Below are 22,730 nucleotides of genomic sequence, written 5' to 3'. Positions count from 1 at the left end.
ATTGTAGCAAGATAAACAATCATTATTTCCATCCTTTTTTTTGTAATTATACGAACTTTGTTTTTTATATACGAGCTCCCTTTATTTTTTGGTACCTTTTTGATATCTCAATGCAATGTTTATGTAAGGAATGTAATTTTTTAAGCCCTTGCAATATTGTCTACTTTTAGAGAGATATAATTTTTGCTTACTTCTCCTTGAAAATTTGTTATTTCTTTGAATATTTTGGCAACTATATTTCTATATATTGGGTACTCGGTGCAAAGTGTGATATTTTCACTTAAACCTGGGGATATTCTAATAATTCTAGAAGATGAGGTTTTATGAGAAATCGTTGAAAAACCAGTGTCATATAGATAACATTATCCAGATAAGAAATGATAGTCGCGCAACAAGAGAAAATTAGGTTTACAATTTTCCTTTTGGGTATCCAAATATTGTGATCAAATTAGTAGCTTATGTAACAACGTATAAAACCTGAATGAAGACTAAAGCACGTTCAATTGGTAAGCCTTCTTTCTTATTTCCAATGAAATGTAGAAACATTCATTCATCTCTTATTTATGTTTTCCAAAAGGATAATATTCTTCTTGGTCAACATGAAAAGAAAAGGAAGTTTTTAAGAGATGTCTATCCAAAACAAACACCTATACAAAATATCTTTGTGGCGAACTATTTTAACAAACTATAAGGTCCAACCTTATCAACCATCAGTATTATATGAGAGAAATATTGAATACTAAGACTCAAAATGAGATATTTTTATTTATTGTTTTGACATAAAAGTTAATGCAAGGCTAAATTTTCTCATTGGTATCATTTACACTGCACACTAAATTCTATTGACTAACCCATGGTAATTTTAATCTTTACATCAAGCTACAAGGATCATGGTTTCATTAATGTCCAAAACTTACAACCATAATACTTGCTTCTCAAGCTCAAAAATCATATTTAAAAGAAAGAGTCTCTAGTGGGATGAATAAATATCAAACTTTACAAACCACAATTTCCAACAAGCTAATTGTTACTTCTGTTGCAATTAAATTTGTTCAAGAGTGACCAATTTGATTTTAGTCTAAATAACATGCCTATGAGTTATTTACTTAAAATGAGAATTCAAATTCTATAGGAGTGGTATCCAATAATTATGAATTCATATGTAAGCTAACATTACAACATTTTTTTTTACTTACCCGAATTTGACTTTATTTGCATGAATTTTAACTCAATGGAATTATCTTTCATATTCATTGAGACATTTCTAGAAACACGTTGGTTAAAAATCCTAATTTCACTTAGGCACTTTTACAGACAATTCATAAATTTAATTAACTACATCCATTGAAGCATTATGAAAAAGTTTGCAAGCAGACAATGTACAACCATTAAGGCATTTTGTCAAACACTTGACAACCATAATCTCTGAAGGAAATTTCACAACAATTAGCTAACATGAATCGAAGATTACATAACTTCATTTTTCATTGTCAGTAATTCCAATAATTCTTGAATTGAACTTAAAACACGAGTAGAACTATCAACCATCTTCATTGTTGCATCTCTACCAACACTTCAGGAATCGTTGAATGACTATAGACATTTGGGAATTTTTGTGAATATATTGCAACTATGTAAGCTACAACCATTGGAGAATTTTGTCAAATAGTTAATGGTCACAAATAAGTTTCCATAAAGTTGTTTAAACTATCAAGGTATCAACCTTTGAGAATTTAAAACAAAAATTTCAAAGTTCATGAAGTAGGTTAGTATCATTAATTTAGATCACTAGGTAAATCCAATATGAAAAAAAATTAAGCAAAACCAAGTAATAGGAAGTCCATACAGCCAACAAAAAATCTACAAAATCAACCAAATTAGAGAATCAAAGTCTGAAACTTATTTCTTGGAATCAAAGTGGGGGTTACATGGTCAAATGGTAAGGTTACCCCCTTGATGTTGAGTTGAATCGTAATAGAAATGCCCAGGGATGTGATTCTTTAAAACAACAACAACAAAAAATCCTACTATCTCATTTATCACTTTTGTCAAACACTTAGTGTACAAACTCATATACAGTTGTACATGGAGAAATAAAACCCAAATTTATGCTAATATGATATTTTCCTCAAACTCATGGAAACCCGCTATTGACAAAAATTCATTATAAATTGAACTTAAAAACTTTGGAAACAAATTTTGGTTTTAACCCCCTTGCATGTACATTCTAAACTATAGATTTCATTCATCGTTGGTTAGATCGGAATTAACTCTATAAATATCTCATAAGAATTCACAAGTAGCAAATTCCAATAGATTGAAATTTATACAACACTTTAAGCTAATAATAAACTAAAAGTTCAAGAATATTTATGAATGTACCTGATAATGTATATATATGACTCCAAAAGATGATAGAATGCTCCAGCTCCAAACTCCTAGATGAGAGTATGATACGGCTCCTATCTCCTTACCAATGCATTGTGAACCATCTAGTTTTCCTCCCAACCATATTTAGGAAGAACTTCTCCCCTTGGAACCCCTGAGTTATAGAAGCTCACAAGCAGTACCAAACAATAGTAGTAGAGATATATACAAGTCAAACTAACGGTGATAATTTTCACTTCCTCTCAATACCTTTGATGTTCAACTCCACTAGGTAGGTATACTTGGTAGTTTAGTAAGAATTTCAAATTCATTTTGACAACATTTGGCTACTCTCCATATATTTCCCTCTCATAATTTTCCTCAATTATCTCCCACTCTTGGCATCACAATCATCAATTCCCTTCTCAAGTGAGAATACATGCGACACATATATAGGAAGAGCAACCAATTCTTGTCATAAGGGAGGATAAATGTGCATGCCTTGAGGAAGAGTAACATATTCAATTTAGAGGAGTGTAACTCATGCCATTAATGAGAGGTATGCATGCCTTAGTTAACGAGAATGTAACATATGTAATAAAGAGAGTGTAAGAGGAAAATCCATTTTTTATTGAGTGTGTAAGAGAGAATGTAATGTATCATTAAGAGAGGGGTTACATAGAGCCATGAGAGTCATCAGTGAGGGAGGTGTGAAGTGATTTAGGTGATGAAGGTGACTTGTAATTCCTTTTTAATAATAACATCATATTCTCATAAACGATAATACTAATAATAATAGTAATATTTATGATTAGGTCAAGATTGAACTATTAAGGTTGATTAATGATACGTTAGGTGATTTTCCTTCAACTACACTTGATTACCAATTTATGCAAGGTGATTTACTATTTTTGGAAAGTCATGCTTGAGATGCTAGACATGACTTTCTATTTTTGGAAATTCACTCTAATATTGTTAGAAATGAGGTTTTATTAAGTATATTCACCCCTGGCCTGCCCATAGAATAGGGATTCTACACCCCTATAGAAAGCATCGCCTCGCCTTAGTAGATTGAGGACTTCACACCTTGATCTACTCCAAAGATCCAAGATTCCACAACTTAATATTTTAAATATTCAGGACTTTATTCCCTAAATATAAAATACTCCACACCTTTATCTTTCTTTGATTTAGGACTCCATGCCCTAATTCCATGCCTTCTCATCTACTATGCTTTGAAACTATGTGTTTCTCCTTATGGTACTAATTGTGAGTGTTTACCCATATGATGGTTCATTAGGAAGGCTCTGTTCCAAGACCTGCACACATCACAATCTCATAGATCAAAGGAATTGAGTGAATTTTGTAATGAAATTAACTTATGAATTATGCATAACATCCTTAGTCATTCATAATTGAGAATCCTTGTTCTAAAATTATTAGGTCACATACCACATCCTTCTCAGTACAACATTATACATATATAATCATACAAACCATGTATCATCCATAAATCATAATTAACCATATGGTCCACATAACCATGATCATCCATGGATCTATGTGTCTCAATCCCGGATCACCATCTGTTCCATACATCTGTGTCATAAGTCATATGAAAAAAGAGAAACATGTATATACAATTACTTAACCAAAAACCATCTTATACACATAATCAAAGATACCACACACATAAGATAAAATATAACTATGTATACAAAACGTTGTTCCTCAATCAAGTGATCAATCTTCCATGCATAACTCGTCAAAAATCACCCTTGATAGGAGTGAAAAAACTATAGTAGGAAAAATAGGACACTACATACTCCCCCTCTTGGAGGAAACTTGGCTCGAAGTTTGACTAAACAAAAAAGGAAACTCAAGATGCATAGTAGATGCATCTTCCTAAATGGCAGAACTAGGACTTTATAGGTCCCATTGGACCTATACTTGGTCCACCATGCGATGTTTGAGTTATCGAGTGCAATGGTACAAAATGAAAACTAACTTTGCCTTTAGAGCCCCCTCATCTATTACCTGTAATTGATGCCAATCTAAAATGTGAGAAGGATCATGAACATACTTATGCAGTACCGAAATGTGAAATACATCATGCATACGATGAAAAACTAGTGATAGAGGAAGATGATATGCCATGTGTCCAATCCTTTTGGTGCTCTCAAAAGGCACAACGAATTGAGGAGAGGGATTAGATCCTTTCCCAAATCTAATATAACTTTTCTAAGGTTTTACTCAAAGAAAAGAAAAATCCATTCATTAAAACTATGATCCACTTTATGCATATCAGCATAGCTCTTTTGTATATCATGTGCCTCCTTTAATATTTGTCTTATAATACACACTTGTTCTTCCATTTCTTAAACCATTTTAGGACCGACTGAGATTTTTTCCTCCAACCTATCCCAACTTAAAGGTGTTTTTCATGGTCTTCCATAAAATATCTCACAAGGTGTCATACCAAGAGAGTCGTGATAACTATCATTGTACGTAAATTCCACTAAAGGAAGTTAATATTCCCACTTAGATTATTGATCAATCACATAGACTATAAGAAATGCCTCCAACACTTGATTTACTCTTTCAATTTTACCATCAAGTTTTGGATGGTAATATGTACTGAAATTTAATTGTGTTTGAAGGGCTCCCTAAAAACTAGTCGAAAATATTCTTGTGAAAATTTAGGCCCTATCTGATATGATTTTCCTAGGAAAACCATGAATCCTAATGATCTCCTTGATAAATACTTGTGTTATTTCATATGCTCTATAAGTATCTATAATAGGCATAAAATGGGCACCCTTATTAAGCTTTTCTACCACCATCAAAATTGAGTTATGCCTTTTGGTTGTTTCAAGTAATTCAATAATATAATCCATATATATTTCTTCCCATTTGGACTCGAGAATGTTATGCGACTGCAACAATCCTGCTAGATGACCATGTTCTGCCTTAACTAGCTAGTATTACAAACACTTTCCCACAAAATTTTCTACATCCTTCTTCATGCCTACCCAAAAAAAAAGCCTTTAAATTAGCATACATATTTCAGACTCTTGGGTGAGCCATATATACTGCACGGTGAGCTTCTTTCAAAATGAACTCATGAAACTCATCTTCATCTGGAACTACAATTTTTTGCATAAATCTCACCATACTGTTGTCATCACAAGAATACCCCTCCACCTTGCTTTTCTTAGCCTCTTCCCCACAAAGAGAAACTTTGATTTCCTTACACCATTCATCTACATCTTTTGCTCTCAAGATACACTTCTGTAAATCAATCTTTAATTGAATTACTGAACAGATGCGTGGTCTTCAACTGAGTGCATTAGCTACTTTTTTCAATGTACCCTTGATGTAGGTTATGTCAAAATCATATTCACTCAGGAGGTATGACCACCATATTTGTTTAATATTAAGATCACTTTGAGTAAATATATGTTGCAAACCTCTATGATCGGTTTTCAATTCAAATTTCTTTCCCACCAGATATGTCGCGAAAGTCGCAAGGCATGAACTATAGTTGCAAGTTCCAAATCATGGGTTGCATGGTTTTATTAATGCATCCTTAACTTCCTATAAGCATACACAATCACCCTAACATCTTGTGATAATATTACACCTAATCCATATTTCAACACATCAGTACATACTATAAATGATTTATCCGTATATGGAACCTTCAGTATCATAGTTGTAGCCAAACATTGCTTGATCTTGGAAAAAACCTGCTCACATCATTTTTCCAATTAAATCATGCTCCCTTCATAAGCAAAGAATTATTAGATTGGAAATTTTTTAAAACCCTTCGAAAAATATCTGATAGTAGCCTACCATACCCATGAAATTATGCACTTCATGCACATTAGAGGGTGTTGGCCATTCTGAAAACACATCAACCTTTGTTGGGTCAACAACAATTCCTTCACTGGAGATAATGTGTCCAAGGTAATGGATTTTTGATTGGATAAAAAAAAATCTGGACATTTTAGCATAAATTTTATTTTCTCTTAAGCATTGCAACACCAATCTTAAGTGTTGCTCATGCTCTTCTGGGGACTTTTAATAGATTAAGATGTCATCGAGGGACACTTGTACAAACTTGTCCAAGTAATTTTTAAATACACGATTCATCAAACTCATATAAACTTATGGGGCATTAGATATCCCAAAATGAACAACCATGAACTTAAAATTACTAAAACGAGTTCAAAAAGCAGTTTTGTGAATATTCTCTTCTTTAACTTTGAGCAATGATATCCATATTGAAGATCGATCGTGGAGAATACAGTGGCTCCCTTATTTTGATCAAATAGATCATCAATGAAAAGCGAAGGATATTGATTTCAAATAGTTACTCAATTCAATTTCTTGTAATCGACACACAGATGAAGAGATCCATACTCCTCCTTTACAAATATCATAGGAGCTCCCCAAGGTGAAACACTAAGTCTAATCATACCCTGGTCTAATAACTCTTGAAGTTGCACTTGAAACTCATGAATTTTAACAAAAAACATTTTGTAGGGAGATTTAGATATAGGTTCAGTAATAGGATTTATCTCTATGGAGAATTTAATCTCCCATTTTTGAGGTACACCAAGCAACTCTTCTCGAAACACATCACTAAATTTTGAAAGGAAAGGTTATTGTTCAAAGGATGAAATCTCTCCCTCATTTAAATTCATTACAACGTACATTTGGAATATTTTCTTAAGACTTCACTTCATCTACAAGAATGGGATAAGTCTTAAAGAAACAAGTCCCCTTTCCCCATGGAGAAACTTATATTGGCCCTCATCACTCAAAAACTGAAGGGTTTTGCTTCCACAGTTAAGCACAACCTAGTGGGCTTTGAGCCAATCCTTCCCAATTATCACATCATACTTACCAAGTTTCATCACATAAATATTCACATGTGTGACACACACTCCCAAGTCTACAGGGAACTCTTGCGCAAAGCATTCAACCCTTTCAGATTGTCTTGAGGCCATCTCAACCCAATCAAAATCATTTTTCTCTACTGCCACCAAGTTACATTTTAATAAATAATTAGGAGAAATAAAAATCTCAGTTTCACCAGGATCAATCAAAATAGTAACAACCATACCATTCAGCTTACTGAATGCTTCAAGCACTATAGATTGACGCTTGGCTTGAAGATTTTACGCAATTGCGTTAATCCTATGGACTTTGACCATATCTCTAACCGTGGCCTATTTCTAGTTTGATTGTGCTTCAGTCTTCTTTTTGAGGAAATATAGCTCATAATAAGGTGATCCACAAGTTCAAAAACCATTATTGGGAGAAATTTTCATCAATTTTACCCTTTTTTTAGGCTATTCTTGAGTGCAACCATTACTTTGTTGAAGATGTTTCCTTGGATTATTCCTTTGGTTCTTAAAAGTATGATTCTTTTGAAATCCATGATGATGTGAACCACCTCAATTATGATTTACATATTCGTCTACCATTCAAGTAGGTTTCCCATGGAATGATAGATTTGGGGTTTTATCTGTACCTTTTCTCCCCAACAATTCTTCATCAGCTATAATTTCCTTTAGTGCTACCTCATGCAACGTAGTAGACCTTAAAATGGGCACATTTTCCTTTATAATAGGATTCAACCCATACACAAACTTTCTTACCTTGAGGGCTTAAGTATTTAGATGGATAGCATATCTAAGAAACTCCATGAATCATGCCTCATATTCAAGGATTGTCTTTGTTCCTTTCTTAAGATCATGGAACTCCACACCTCATATTCAAGGATTATATTTGTTCCTTTCTTAAGATCATGGAACTCATTCAACTTCCTCTCCAAGTGTTCAGTGGAAAGGTACTTTGCTCGAAATTCCTCTTCAAATTGCTCCCATGTCAAGGTAGACATGGAGTATCCCAATTGAGATTCTAAGTTCCTCCACCATAGTAGTGCACTCTCCTTAAGTTGATATACAACCAACTTTTCCTTTTGGTTTCTATAATAGTTTCAAAACTCAAAACATAAGCACATTTTTTCCAACCAATCTTTTTCTACATCCCCTTTTATGGTACCCTTAAAGGTAGGAAGATTAAAAGTTTCCAAATATCTATGTACATCTCCATCATATGGTATTTATTGCCTTTTATTCTTGAGATGAAGAATCAAGAACTAAAGGATTTCCCCCAACCCTACTAATCAATACTTGAGTAATCTTTTGGAAATATAACATCATATCCCTTACTTCCCTGATGGATATTTTCTTAGATTTTTTAGCTTGGGGATGTGGAGATGAGACTTCCCTCCTCATTCTTGATGTTTTCTCCATGATTACTTAACCTAACCAAGGAAAATTCAAGTAAGTAAATAAATCAAAGTAATTAGCTCATATTATTACCAGGAAAGACCTAGGTCCTATATTTTTAACTCGGATTTGATACCATTTGTAAGGTCCCACCTAACCAACCATAATTATTATATGAGAGAAATGTTGAACAATAAGACTCAAATTGCGATATTTTTATTTGTAGTTTGACATAAAAGCTAATGCAGGGCCAAATTTTCGCATTGGTATCATTTACACTACATACTAAATTCTATTAACTAACCCATGGTAATTTTAATATTTTCATCAAGCTAGTAGGATCATGGTTTCATCAAAATAAAAAACTAACAACCATAATACTTTCTTCTCAATCTCAAAAATCATATTTAAAAGAAAGATACTTTAGTGGGATGAATAAATATCAAACTTTACAAACCACAATTTCTAACAAGCTAATTGTTACTTCTTTTGCAATTAAATTTGTTCAATCGTGAACAATTTGATTTTATTCTAAATAACATGCCTATGAATTATTTAGTTAAAAGGAGAATTCAACTTCTACAGGAGTGGTATCCAATAATTATGAAATTATAAGTAAGATAACATTACAACAATTCTCTTACTCAAATTTGACTGTATCAACATGAATTTTAACTCAATGGAATTATCATGCATATTCATTGAGACATTAGCTAAAACATCTTGGTTACAAATCCTAATTTCACTTAGGAATTTTCACAGGAAATTCATAAATTTAATTAACTATAACCATTGAAGCATTATGAAAAATAGTTTGCAAGCATGTAATGTACAACCATTGAGGCATTTTTTAAAACACCTGACAACCATAATCTCTTAAGGGAATTTCACAATAATTATATAACATGAATCTAAGATTGCATAACTTCATTTTTCATTGTTAAATTGAGACTTCTGTGATCCATAACAGTTGTAAGAGAGCTTCGGCGTAAATCACATATGAAATGTCGACGTGTTTCGAACCAGCAAGTGTGGCTCATCGTCAGGACAAGTTGAAGAAACAGATCCAGCTTTGCATGTTAAATAGTCTGAGCAGGGCCTCCAACAGCTATCTAGATCAACGGCTAGATTTGACCAAGGGACAGTCAAAAAGTCAAATTGATTATTTAGAGGAAGATAGTTAATGACCATACCTATAAATATATAGAAGAAATGATATTAGAAGGGGGTTACATTATTAATTTAATAATTAAAATTTTTTATTAAATGGGAAATAGTTATAATGGAGACTTAACTTTTATATACCTAAGGTAAATGTAAGTTGATAGTTAAATAAAATAAATAATAAAAATAAGCAATTAAATAAATAATAATAATAAATATTCGTTAATAGATAAATAAATAGATTAAATATATATGAAATAGTTATGAAAGAAATAATAAAAACATAAATAAAAATGATAATAATGCTAATATATATTCGTTAATATATAAATTGTAAAATAACAACAATAACAATATATAAAAATTAGTTACGAAAAAATAGATAGTAATAACAATAATAATATAATTAAATAAATTAAAATATAAAATAATATAAATTAGTTACGAAAGAAATAGTAAAATACATAAAAATGATAATAATACTAATATATATTTGTTAATAACTATATAAAATAATAACAATATATAAAGATTAGTTACGGAAAAAAAAAATAAAAAATAATAATAATAATATGTATTCGTTAATAGATAAATAAATAAAATATATATATATAAAAACAATACTAATAATAAAACTAAGTAAATATATATATTTTTAAGACTATAAGTACCAATATCAAATAGAGAAAAGGGGGGGATGACTCAAAAAACAATAAGCAAATAAATAATACTGATATTATTAATATATATTTGTTAATAGATAAATACATAAAAATAATATAAAATAGATTAATAAATAAAAAATAATAATGAGTAAATAAAAATCTGTTAAGATTATAAATACCAATATCAACTCGGGAAAGGAATGATACAAATTAAAAGGAGAAGGACTGGAAAGAGTCCAGAGCAAGAAGGATAAACCAAAGGAAAAGGCTCCAGGGGAACGACGAAAGCGAAAAAGATGAAAGAGGGGGGGGGTGGGGAGTCGAACTAAGATGAAAGGGCAGGGATCCAACATCTACTGATCTTCTAGCCGTCATCTCTATTGAGATTGTCGTCATATCATTTCTTCTATATATTTATAGGTATGGTCATTAACTATCTTCCTCTAAATAATCAATTTGACTTTTTGACTCTCCTTTGGTCAAATATAGTCGTTGATCTAGATAGCTGTTGGAGGCCCTGCTCAGACTATTTAACATGCAAAGCTGGATCTGTTTCTTCAACTTGTCCTGACGATGAGCCACACTTGCTGGTTCGAAACGCATCGACAAAGATCTTTCATTTTTCATTGTCAGTAATGCCAATAATTCTTGAATTGAATTTAACACGCAAGTAGAATTGTCAGGCATCTTCATTGATGCATCTCTACCAACACTTTTATAGAAATTATGGTGTATAATTGCAATTTATCATGAAATTTTAATCAAAATCACAAGACACAAACCTACTCTACTGCTCTGTGGAAAGTAATTCACAATATAGAACAAAATTTTCAGACATGCAATAAGAAATAACACACATGCACATAGTATTTTTCCTGGGAAAGCTATCTGTTAATAACCCCAATACTTCCTTGCATTAATCTGATGAATAGATAATAACATATCTCTCTACTCACTAAGAAGATATGATTTAGACTTAGTTAATTTCTGCCTCTGCCTGAGCCCCTATTTCCTTTCCCAATTCTTTGAGAAAGTAGGCCCCTATTATTTAGGAAACTCCTTAGATTGATTGTGCAATTCCCATGGCTGATCATCTAACCGCATGCAACACCTACACACTCAAGACTACTCTACTACTGATGTTACAATACCTTGTAAGCTCCAACATAGCTGGAGAAATTAAATTCTTTGCATGCACTAGCTATTTTAGGTTGGTTGATCAGTTAACTAGATGATCACTGAGTTTGACTAAAGTCCCACTACACAACTGACCTTCCACTAGTTCCTCCAGCAATTGGAACTAGTTTAATAAAAAACAAATTGACATAACTGATTTTGATTGCTACAAATTAGCAATTATAATTTCTTAACTGAAGTATAACTCCTCTAACTTGAATTTACTAAGTAAACTAGGTGACACAAGCCATGTCACACAAGCTAACTACATCCAATTTATCTACAGATGTGGAAATTTGAATTTTCTCAATTTAATCAAGTCAAAATCAAATTGAGAATTTCTTGTTGCATTTTTCAACACTACCTCTCAACAAGAAAGGGAGTATCGACCACTCCTATCTTGCACCTGTGGAACTTGAACTTCCCTCTTGATAACACCTTTGTTAAAATGTCAGCATGTTGTTCCTTTATTGGAATGCACTGAAGCAACATTATCCACCTCTACACAAAGTCCCGTAAATGGTCATATTGGATATCTATATGCTTGGATCGATCATGAAAATGAATATTTAAGAGAGCTTGATGCAACTCTATTATCGCATTAGATCATAGTTTGATCCATCATCTGACCAAATAGTCCAACAAGTATCTTTCTCATCCAAATCGCCTCACATGTTTCTTGAATTACAACAATTTATTCTAGTTTTTTCGAGTAGAGCACCACAGATCTTCACTTCCTATTGTACTAGGAAACAACTGCGAACCCAACACTGAAAATTCCACCTCGTGTACTCTTTTAGTCTGATGGAATCCCCACCCAATCTACATCTACGTAGACACACAACTTCACTCCCTATGTTCGTCTGTACCATAGTCCAAACTGGGTAGTTCCTATGAGGTATCGTCAAACATGCTTAGTTTCCTTCCAAAATAATTTGGTTGGCCTACCCATAGCTTTCCTTAGCTGGTTGACTGCATAACACATATATGGCCATGCGTTCACAAGATACATGAGTGAAACCACTAGTTTCCCATAAATGGTAGCATCCACTTATTCACCTAAAGTGGAATCCTCCTTCCTCCAATTAGTCACTAGAGGTATCTCCATTGGTTTACAACTCTCCAGACAGAACTTATGTAGTATCCCATTTCCATACTTTCTTAAGAGGAAAATAGTTCCCCATTTCCTTGCAATACTTCTAACTCGAGGAAGTAGTGCATGAGACCCATGTCTTTCATTTCAAATTACCTTGCAAGGTCCTCCTTGCAAGATCTAATCAGTTGCTCATCACCAATTAAAATCAGATCATCAACGTATATGAAAACAATAAGCAATTTACCATCTACCAAGATGTGATAGAGGTTTGCATCTGCTTCACTTTTGTTGAAGCCCAAACTAGTGAGATAACTATCGATCTTGGTGTACCAAGCACATGGTGCTTGTTTGAGATTGTACAATGCTAGCTTGAGTTTTCACACATGAGACTCTCTATCAAATGTCTCAAAACATTTTTGTTTCTTGATGTACACCTCCTCCTCAATAAACCCAATAAGAAATGTTGTTTTTACATCCATCTGGTGGATATTCCACCCCATCTGCACAATCAAAACAAGAATTGATATAATGGATGAGTACCTCACTACATGAGGAAATATATCCTCATAGTCAATTCCCTCAACTTGAGAGTACCCGTTGGCAAAAAAATTGGCCTTATACTTCTCTATGCTTCCATTTGCTACCTGTTTCACCTAGAAGATCCATCCCGAATCCACTACTGATTTAAAATCTAGTCTTGGGACCACTTTGCAAACACTTTTATTTGCAATGGATTCATATTCCTCCACCATTGAATCCAACCATATAGGTTTGTCTACTTATTCCTCGAAAGAGGATGGCATAGTCTTTGCAATATCAGTCATTAGAGCCATGTAGCCAGTGTACAATCAGGTGACCTTCTCTTCCTGCACTAATTTGAAGGAGCATCCACATTCTTCCTCGCATCCTACACAAATATCTTAGCTTCCCTAGTTCTTTTCCTTCCTTCATTGTATGGTTCTACTTCGGTGGTTGTATCCACTCTTTTCTCCTAAATTTCTAGTTGCTCCACAACTTCTTGAGGTTCTTCCTTTGGAGCTAAAATATCTTGTTTGGATGCGATCTGAAGCTCCATCTCAAGAGAGCACCACATCGCTATCTCCTCATCAAAATTTACATCCCTTCACACAATTTCATTATGAGGGATGGAAAGTACACACGATAGTTGTGTGGATTTTTTGTGTAACCCAAAAATACCCCCAACTCTATTGTCAGCTTAAGCTTCTTCCTTGACTCTTTGGAGACATGGAATTAAAAAAAGGCTCCAAAAAAACTTGAAGTGCGACACATCCGGATTTCTCCCCAAGAAATCCTCCTTTAACATAGTCATGCCATGAATCCAACGAGGACTCTGGTTCTACAAATATATTGTTGTGTTGCATGCCTCATCCCACAAATGCAAAGGTAGGCCTTGGTCATGCAACATTTCTCTTGATTCTCCCACAATTCTACACTTCTTTCTCTCAACCACTCCATTCTTGCTATGGGTGTGGGGTGTTGTCAACTCTCGTCTAGTGCCTTCTTTCACACAAATTTTTTTAAATTCGTTCGACAAGTACTCACCTCCATTACCTCTCTTGAGATCCTTCACTTTATTTCCATTATTTTTCAACCAGTGCCTTGAATTACATGAACTTGGAGAATGTCTCATGTTTCTTACGCACGAAGAAGATAAATCACTTCCTTGAGAAGTCATCAATAAAATGAAAAAAAAATTATGTCTAACAGTGGAGGCTGTCGAGAAAGGTCCACAGACATCAGAGTGGATCGTTTCTATGACTACATGTTCTTTGTTTTCCCTCTCATGGAATGTGGATTTTGTGTACCTCCCCAAGGTACATCCTTTACATACATCATGTTTCTCAAGTTCTCCTTTTGGGAGGCATGTGGTTATTTGTTGCATAATCCTTATGGTGCCATGATTCAAATGGCCAAGACTTCTATGCCAAATTTTGCTAACATCACAACTCTGCACCTTCTCTTCCTTTGTGTTTAATGCAACACATTCTTCCACATCTATCTTATACAGGTTATTCACATGAACCCTAATCTACTTCACTTGTCTCGTGGCTGTGTGTGTTAGGAATGATTTTCCTTTGCTGAAGATCACATCATAACCACAATATTCCAAAACTGCAACAAAGATGATATTTTTCTTTAGGCTTGGAATAAACATAACATCATTTAGTCTGAGAGGGGAGCTCGACTCCCTCTAAAAGTTGCTTGTACCAACCTCAGTCAGGTCATACCTCACATCATCCCCTAGCTCAATGTGCATTTGCAAGCCTTTCTCCTCGAGGTCACTGAAAAATTTCTACACCTTGTCATGTGGAACAATGCACCTGAGTCTAAGTACCACATGCTCCCCATCATTATGTTGGCAATGCATGTGATAAGGGTAAAGTCAAGCTCAAACTGTGAAGCCAAGACCTCACCAGATACTCCTCCTTAGGTCTTCTTACTTTCCTTTTTTCGTGGACACTTTGTGGCATAGTGCTCTAATTCATGACAATTGAAGCATTTAATTTTGGATAAATCTTTCGTCTTGTCACCTTGGCTGGACTCTAGTTTAGATTGAGATTTTTTCCCTTTTCCCTTTTTCCCCTTTGCAACCAATGAAATTTTTTCTTCATCCTCTCCCTTGGATGAAGTCCCATCTATGGTATTCTGCCTTATTTACTCCTATACCAAATTGGACCATAAGTGTTCCAATTTAGTATTTTCTCCCTACCATTCACTGAATCGTGTTAGTTATGCCATCTCTTAGGAAGGCCTAGAATGGATAGGCTTACCAATTCATCTACTAGAACATTAAAATCAATCCCGCAAAGTTCATCACAATATTGTGTACCTACTCAAATAATGTGGAATACTATCATTCTTCTACATCTTGATACTTCGAAGTTTATCCTTGAGTTCCAGCTTCTTGTGCTCACTACTAGTCTTGAAAAATTCTATCATTGCCTTCGATATTGCAAATGAAATTTATTTTCTGTGGAGATTTGCGATAATTTTATCTGTACTCCCTCCAAGATTATTCTCCTCACCTTGGCTACATATTTTTTCCACTTAGCAAGGTTTCAGGAATCAGATTACGTTGGTTTTGCAACAATTGTCTTAATGTATTCTAGCAATCCACTGTCATCCAATACCACCTCCATGTGATTCTTACATGCAACAAAATTAGAGTTTCCTTCCAAGGCATACCCTAGCCTCAATCCATTGAAGGCCATCTTCTCAGCACAGAAAAGATCCAACTACACTGAACTTCAAATTCGATCCTCCCGAGAAACAACTTTAAAATTCCTGCTCTAGTGTGAATCCTGCTTTGGTACCATGTAGAAATTAGGGTGTATATTTGAAACTTCTCATGAAATTTTAATCAAAATCACAAGACACAAACCTACACTAATGCTTTGCAGAATGTAATTCACAATCTAGAATAAAACATTTAGACAAGTAATAAGAAATAACACACATGCATGCAATAGTTTTCCTGGGGAAAGTAATTTTCTAAAAACCCCAATGCCAGCTTGCATTAATCTGGTGAATAGAGATGTATTACAATTTCTTTGCTCAAATGAGCACAACCTGCAAGTTAATAACCTATGTCTCTGCTCACTGATAAGATCTGACCCACAATTAGTCACTTTTTTCCTCTTCTTGAGCTCCTATTTCCTTGCGCAATTCCTTGAGAAATTAGGCCCCTATTATTTAGGAAATTCCTCCAATTAATTGCACAATTCCCAAGGTTGAACATCTTATTGCATGCAACACCTGTACACTCTAGACTAGCCTACAACTGATGTTACACTGCCTTGGAATCTCCACCACAACAGGGGAACTCAAATTCTCTACATGCACTAGCTATTTTGGGTTGATTGATTAGTTAAGTGGATGATCGTTGACTTTGACTGAAATTCCAATACACAATTGACCATCCACTAGTTCCTCCAACTAGTTTAATGAAAAACAACTTGAGATAATTAATTTCGATTGCTATAAATTAGTAATAACACATTCTTGACTGAACTATAACTCCTCTAACTCGAAGTTACAGAGTAAACTAGGTGACACAAGCCATGTCACACAAGCTAACTACATCCAAGTTGTCTGTTGATGTGGAAATTCAAATTTTCTCAATTTAATCAAGCCAAAACCAAATTGAGAATTTATTTTTACATTTTTCAACAACTTCAGGAACATGAATGACTATAGGGATTCAGGAAATTTTGCAAATACTTGCAGCCATGTAACCTGAAACCATTGTATAATTTTGACAAACAGTTAGCGGTCATAAATAAGTTGCGATAAAGTTGTTTAAACTATCAAGGTATTAACCATTGAGACTTTAAAACAAAAATTTCAAAGTGCACAAACTAGGTTAGTATCATCAATATAGATCTCTAGGTAAATCCAAGGTGAAATTTTTTTAGCAAAACCAAACAATATGCATTCCATACGGGCATCAACAAATCTACAAAATCAACCAAATTAGAGAATTGAAGTCTGGAAACCTATTTTTTGGAATCAAAGTGGGGGTTACATGGTCAAATGGTATGGATAACCCCTGATGTTGAGCTGAATCACAAAAGAAATGCCCATGGATGCGATTCTTTAAAACAATAACAAAAAAATTCCCACTATCTCCTTTATCACTTTTTTCAAATACGTAGTGTAAAAACTTCATCTACAACTGCACATGGAGAAAGAAAAACAAAATTTATAATAATATGATATTTTGATCAAACTCATAGAAACCTACTATGGAATTTTTTTTATTATAAATTGAACTTAAAAACTTTGGCAACACATTATGGTTTTAGTCCCCATACATGTACATTCTCAACTATAGTTGCCATTCATTGTTGGTTAACTCAGAATTAACTCAATAGATATCTCATAAACATTCACAAATAACAATTTCCAATAATTTGAAAGTTTTACAACACTTTAAGATGATAATAAACTAAAATTTCAAGAGCATTTATGGATGTACCTGACAATGTATATATATGAATCCAAAATATGAGATTATGGTCCAGCTCCAATGTCCTAAATGAGAATATGCTCCAACTCCATTCTCCTTAGCAACTCATTGTACATCTAGTTTTTCTCCCAACCATATCCAGGAAGAACTTCTCCCCTTAGAACCCCCAAAATGTAGAAGCTCACATGCAGTACCAAAATAAAGTAGTATATAGAAATAAAATACAAATTAAGGAAGATGATTTTCACTTCCTCTCAATACCACTCATGTTCAACTCCACTAGCTATAACTACTTGGTAGTTTAGTAAGAATTTCAAATTCATTTCGACAACATTTGGCTACTCTCCATATCTCTCCCTCTCACAATTTTCCTCAAATCTTCCCCACTCTTGGCATCACAATGCACTTCCCTTCTCAAGTGAGAAGACATGAGACACATATATAGAAGGAGCAACCAATTGTGGTCATAAAGGACAATAAATGTTTATGCCTTGAGGAAGAGTAACATATTCCATTTAACAGAGTGTAACTCATGCCATTAAGGAGAGGAATGCATTCATTAGTTGAGGAGAGTGTAACATATGTAATAAAGAGAGTGTCATAGGAATATGTTATTCTTTTATTATTGCATAAGAGAGAGTATAATTTATCATTAACAGAGAGCGAGTTACATAGAGCCATGTGAGTCATCAAGGAGGTAGGTGTGAAGTGATTGAGGTGATGAAGGTGACTTGTAATTCCTTTTTAATAATAATATCATATTCTCATTAAAGATAATAATAATAATATTGATGATTTATTCAAGATTAAACTATTAGAATTGATTAACAATAAGTTAAGTGATTTTCCTTCAAGGACACTTGATTACCAATTTATGCAAGGTGATTTACTATTTTTGGAAAGTCATGCTTGATATGCGAGACATGACTTTCTATTTTTAGAAATCCACCCTAGGATTGTTAGAATTGAGTTTTTATTAAGGAAATTCATCCCTAGGCTGCCCATGAGTGGTATTTTGATTTTGGATAGTAGGGATTCTACACCCCTATAGCATGCATCTTCGTGCCTTAATATATTAAGGACTATGCGCCCTCATATACTCTAAAGATCCAAGATTACACACCTTTATCTTTTAAATATTTAGGACTCTGTGCCCTAAATATACAAGACTCCATGTCTTTATCTTTCTTGGATATAGGACTCCAAGCCCTAATTTCCATGCCTTCTCATCTACTATGCTTTGAAACTCTGTGTTTCTCCTTATGGTACTGATTGTGAGCTTTTACCCATCTAATGGTTAGTTAGCAAGGCTTTGTTCCAAGACTTGTACAGATCACAATATCATATATCAAAGGATTCAAATGAATTTCATAATGAAATTAACTTAAGAATTGTGCTTGACTTCCATAATAATTTTGGTTTTGAAGAAATGACTTCCACAATGAACATCCTTGTTGGAAAATTACGAGATCCACTACCACATCCTGCTCAGTACAATAGTACACATATATAATCATACAAATCATGTATCATCCATAAATCATAATTAACCATACGTTCCACATAACCATTATCATCCATGGATCTATGTGTCTCAATCCCGGATCACCATCCGAGTCATACACCTTGTTGGGGAAATTATATGTGTTATAATTCCAACATTAAATTATCAATCTGGGGTCGTAAGACTTAGAGGCACAAGCGCAGGTAATGCATAATTAGAGTGTCCAACCTAAACTAACATCATGAAATCTGAAATCTATTCCTAAATTAAGTATGGAATTTCTATTCCTAGTTTGAAACTAATCTATTGATAAAAACATGCTCAATCAATACTAATCATTGTTTCAACAATACCAATCATTTTTCAAGCAATTCTAATCACTGTTCAAACGAAACTAACTCTAATCAATATCTGAGCAATATTAATCACAACCCAAGCAATACAAATTACCATTCAAATGATTTTAATCTCAATCTAAGTAATAGAAATCTTCAATCCAAACAATACAAATTAATATTCAAACGATTTTAATCTCAATCTAAGTAATGGAAATCTCAATCCAAACAAGACCAATTCCAATCCCCAGGGCATATAAGGTAAGCTAAAGTGAACTTCAAACTGACTTCTTATTCCTATCTAGTTCACACCTTCAATTCTGCAAGGATTCAAAGGGAACTAAATGATAGTTTCAAATTAATATTCTTACGCTGCCTAAATTAACAAACTCAAATTTGAAAGACTTCAAAGATCAAAGCTTATTTCTAATTTGAAACCACTTCAAATAAACTCAAAAAAATTATTCTAAGTAAGAAGCCTTCTACGAAAAGAGTATTAATCTGTGATCTCACTGCAATCTCACTACAGTTATATTGAATCCAAGAGCTATGCTATAGTTTCCATTAATGACTAATGTCATGCCTTACTATTTCTGGGTGCTCTCATGTAAAACACGATGCTACAAGAATTTTGTACTATTGAGAAATTTACATGATTCAAGATTACAAAGTCGAATCCAATTTGAACTTATGACACAATTATTATCGAAATTGGAAAGCGTTCTTCTAAATATTCCTAATCATGGAAATAGTATTAACAAATCGCTCATGCATAGAAAACATTAATCAATATAGTCATTTTGTTTTCAAAGGCCTAGAAACAATGCATTCTTCCAAATCTAAGGAAAATAGAGCAAGTGACTTAAGTACAGAATGAGAAACAGTAATCTAAGATCTATTGAGAAGCAACTTTTAAACAAGATATAAAATTTTGAAGCTAAACCAAACACACTCCCTACAATCTATATTAATTATAGGACTCGATTCCAGGTTGTGGTGGGCCCTTGCCACTACCCGGAGCAAGCCCATTCTAATTCAGTACTTGCATATTAAAGAGACATAGCACTTACAGGAAACAATAAATGTAGAGACCATAATTATATTATAGTTCAATAAAACATCAGTTCGAACATAATCCAGAAATGCATTACAAATATCCAGTCCAAACTGAGCGTTCATCTCCTTATCTCCTCCCTTACATACAAAAACGTCGGGCTTTTTAAAGATTTTAGCCGATGGAGAAATAGTTATAACAAATTAACTAATTAGAGAAAAGAATGGATCAGAGCCAAGTAGAGTAAAAGAACATATCAAAGATAATTCAAATGAAAATATTCTAGAGGGTGCAACCAACTATCCCAATCACAGTCCTCCACATGGTTGATTATTGAAACTGTTAAACCCAAATTTTCTGCATTTAATGTGAACTGTTTCAAGCCCAAGGATTATGTACTTAATACTCCCCTGATCATAAATTCTTCATGATGATGAATTTTTCCAAAATATTTTTGGGTTACCTGAATGAGGGTATTCTAAACAAAACCTTCATCTCAAAATCCTAATATTCTTCCTCATTTTATCAAAAAATTTATATATTCACCTAAAGGAATTTTGTGTTATGTACTACATTCTCTGCTTAGTCATGTAGCATTTTTCTTTATGAAGAATTTTGGCAATGGATCCTTGTGGTAAATAAACTTGGAAAAAAAATCATTAGAAAATCATGAAAAAATCATCTCTAATTATAGAAAGTCATTAAAACTAATGATAATCAAACACAAAGTGTAAGATGTGTATTTGGCAGAAAGTTATGGAATTATGGTATGAAATGAGTTAAAAATATAGGAATTTAGGTTATGAATAATGGTATTATATGGTGGAAAAATGGGCATATTTAAGGCCCAACATCCCCCCACGTCTGTGGATTTGCATGTCCTCATGTAAGCAGATCCCTTTCTCATTGACAATTTATTAACATTCTTTTGTAGATGTTGGTTCTTTGCGGGACAACACTGCTTGAATATTTAGAGGTGTTGGTTCTTGTGGAATAGCACTTTTCACATTTAACATACCATATTAATTTACTGAGAAATACAAATTGAGGACAAGAAATGGATGGATGAGCAAGAAATGATGGATGAAATGAGGTGGTGATGGAGATGGTACGTATGTGTATGGGTACTTGCATTCTTTGTCATCGCAAGGCCAATGCTTATAGGTTGTTTTCTAAATATCATTTCATGGCAGTAATGACTTCATCCTCTAAATAGAATGTTTGTTATCATAGGAGGAGAAGACACTATATAGGCTGCATTTATTAATATATCATAAGGATTTTCTTTTAACATGGTCTTGTAATTTGAGTATAATTCTTTTTAGTATGAATGGTGAAGGGAAAGAAAACATAAGGATAATTATTATGAAATATAAAATGCATGGAATGAGAAGTGGTGACTCATTAAGTTTGTTAAACCTTCTAATGAATTAGGGACTCTTAAGCCAACTTTACCTCAGGTTTTACCTTTGCTGTTGATGTGCTCGGTGTTTCAAGATGAAATGGAGGATGGAATGGTTGGAGCTGATATGACTGCTAATTTGATCTACTGAATAAGTTTGAAGGATGAACTGAAGGTCCCCTTCTCCCCCGTGCCTGAGGATTTTTATGTCCCCAAACAATTGAGGAAAGGTGATTGTTGTTGCAAATGAATGGCTAGGCTGTTGTATGGTAGCATGTACTGAAATGAATATACTGCTAAAATGAAAATGGGAATGTTGATACAAAGATACAAACTACCGCAAATCTCTATTGACATCACAAAACCATATAGTCTTCAACCACTACACACCCATGTGCAATCTTGCATATGTGAATAAATGGTTTCGATGTTGAACATAAGCAAGAATCATTGGATTACCGACCATGGAGGATGTCATTAACCAATGTGAGATATATGACCTTTGATGTCAATCAGAATCAAGGTATTAGGTACATTCTACTAGTCATGAATGGATTTTTCAAAGTCGAATGGATTGTAGAATTAATCCACCAAGAAACATTGATGTATTTCCTTAGTGGATGACAAGGAAACCTACAATTAAGGCAAGAAGGCTCCCAGGAATCTTATCTA

The sequence above is a fragment of the Pinus tabuliformis genome, chromosome J (assembly GCF_031772625.1).
Source record: "Pinus tabuliformis cultivar Carrire ecotype Pingquan chromosome J, CPIR1, whole genome shotgun sequence".
NCBI lineage: Eukaryota > Viridiplantae > Streptophyta > Pinopsida > Pinales > Pinaceae > Pinus > Pinus tabuliformis.
This window is presented reverse-complemented; position numbering follows the sequence as displayed.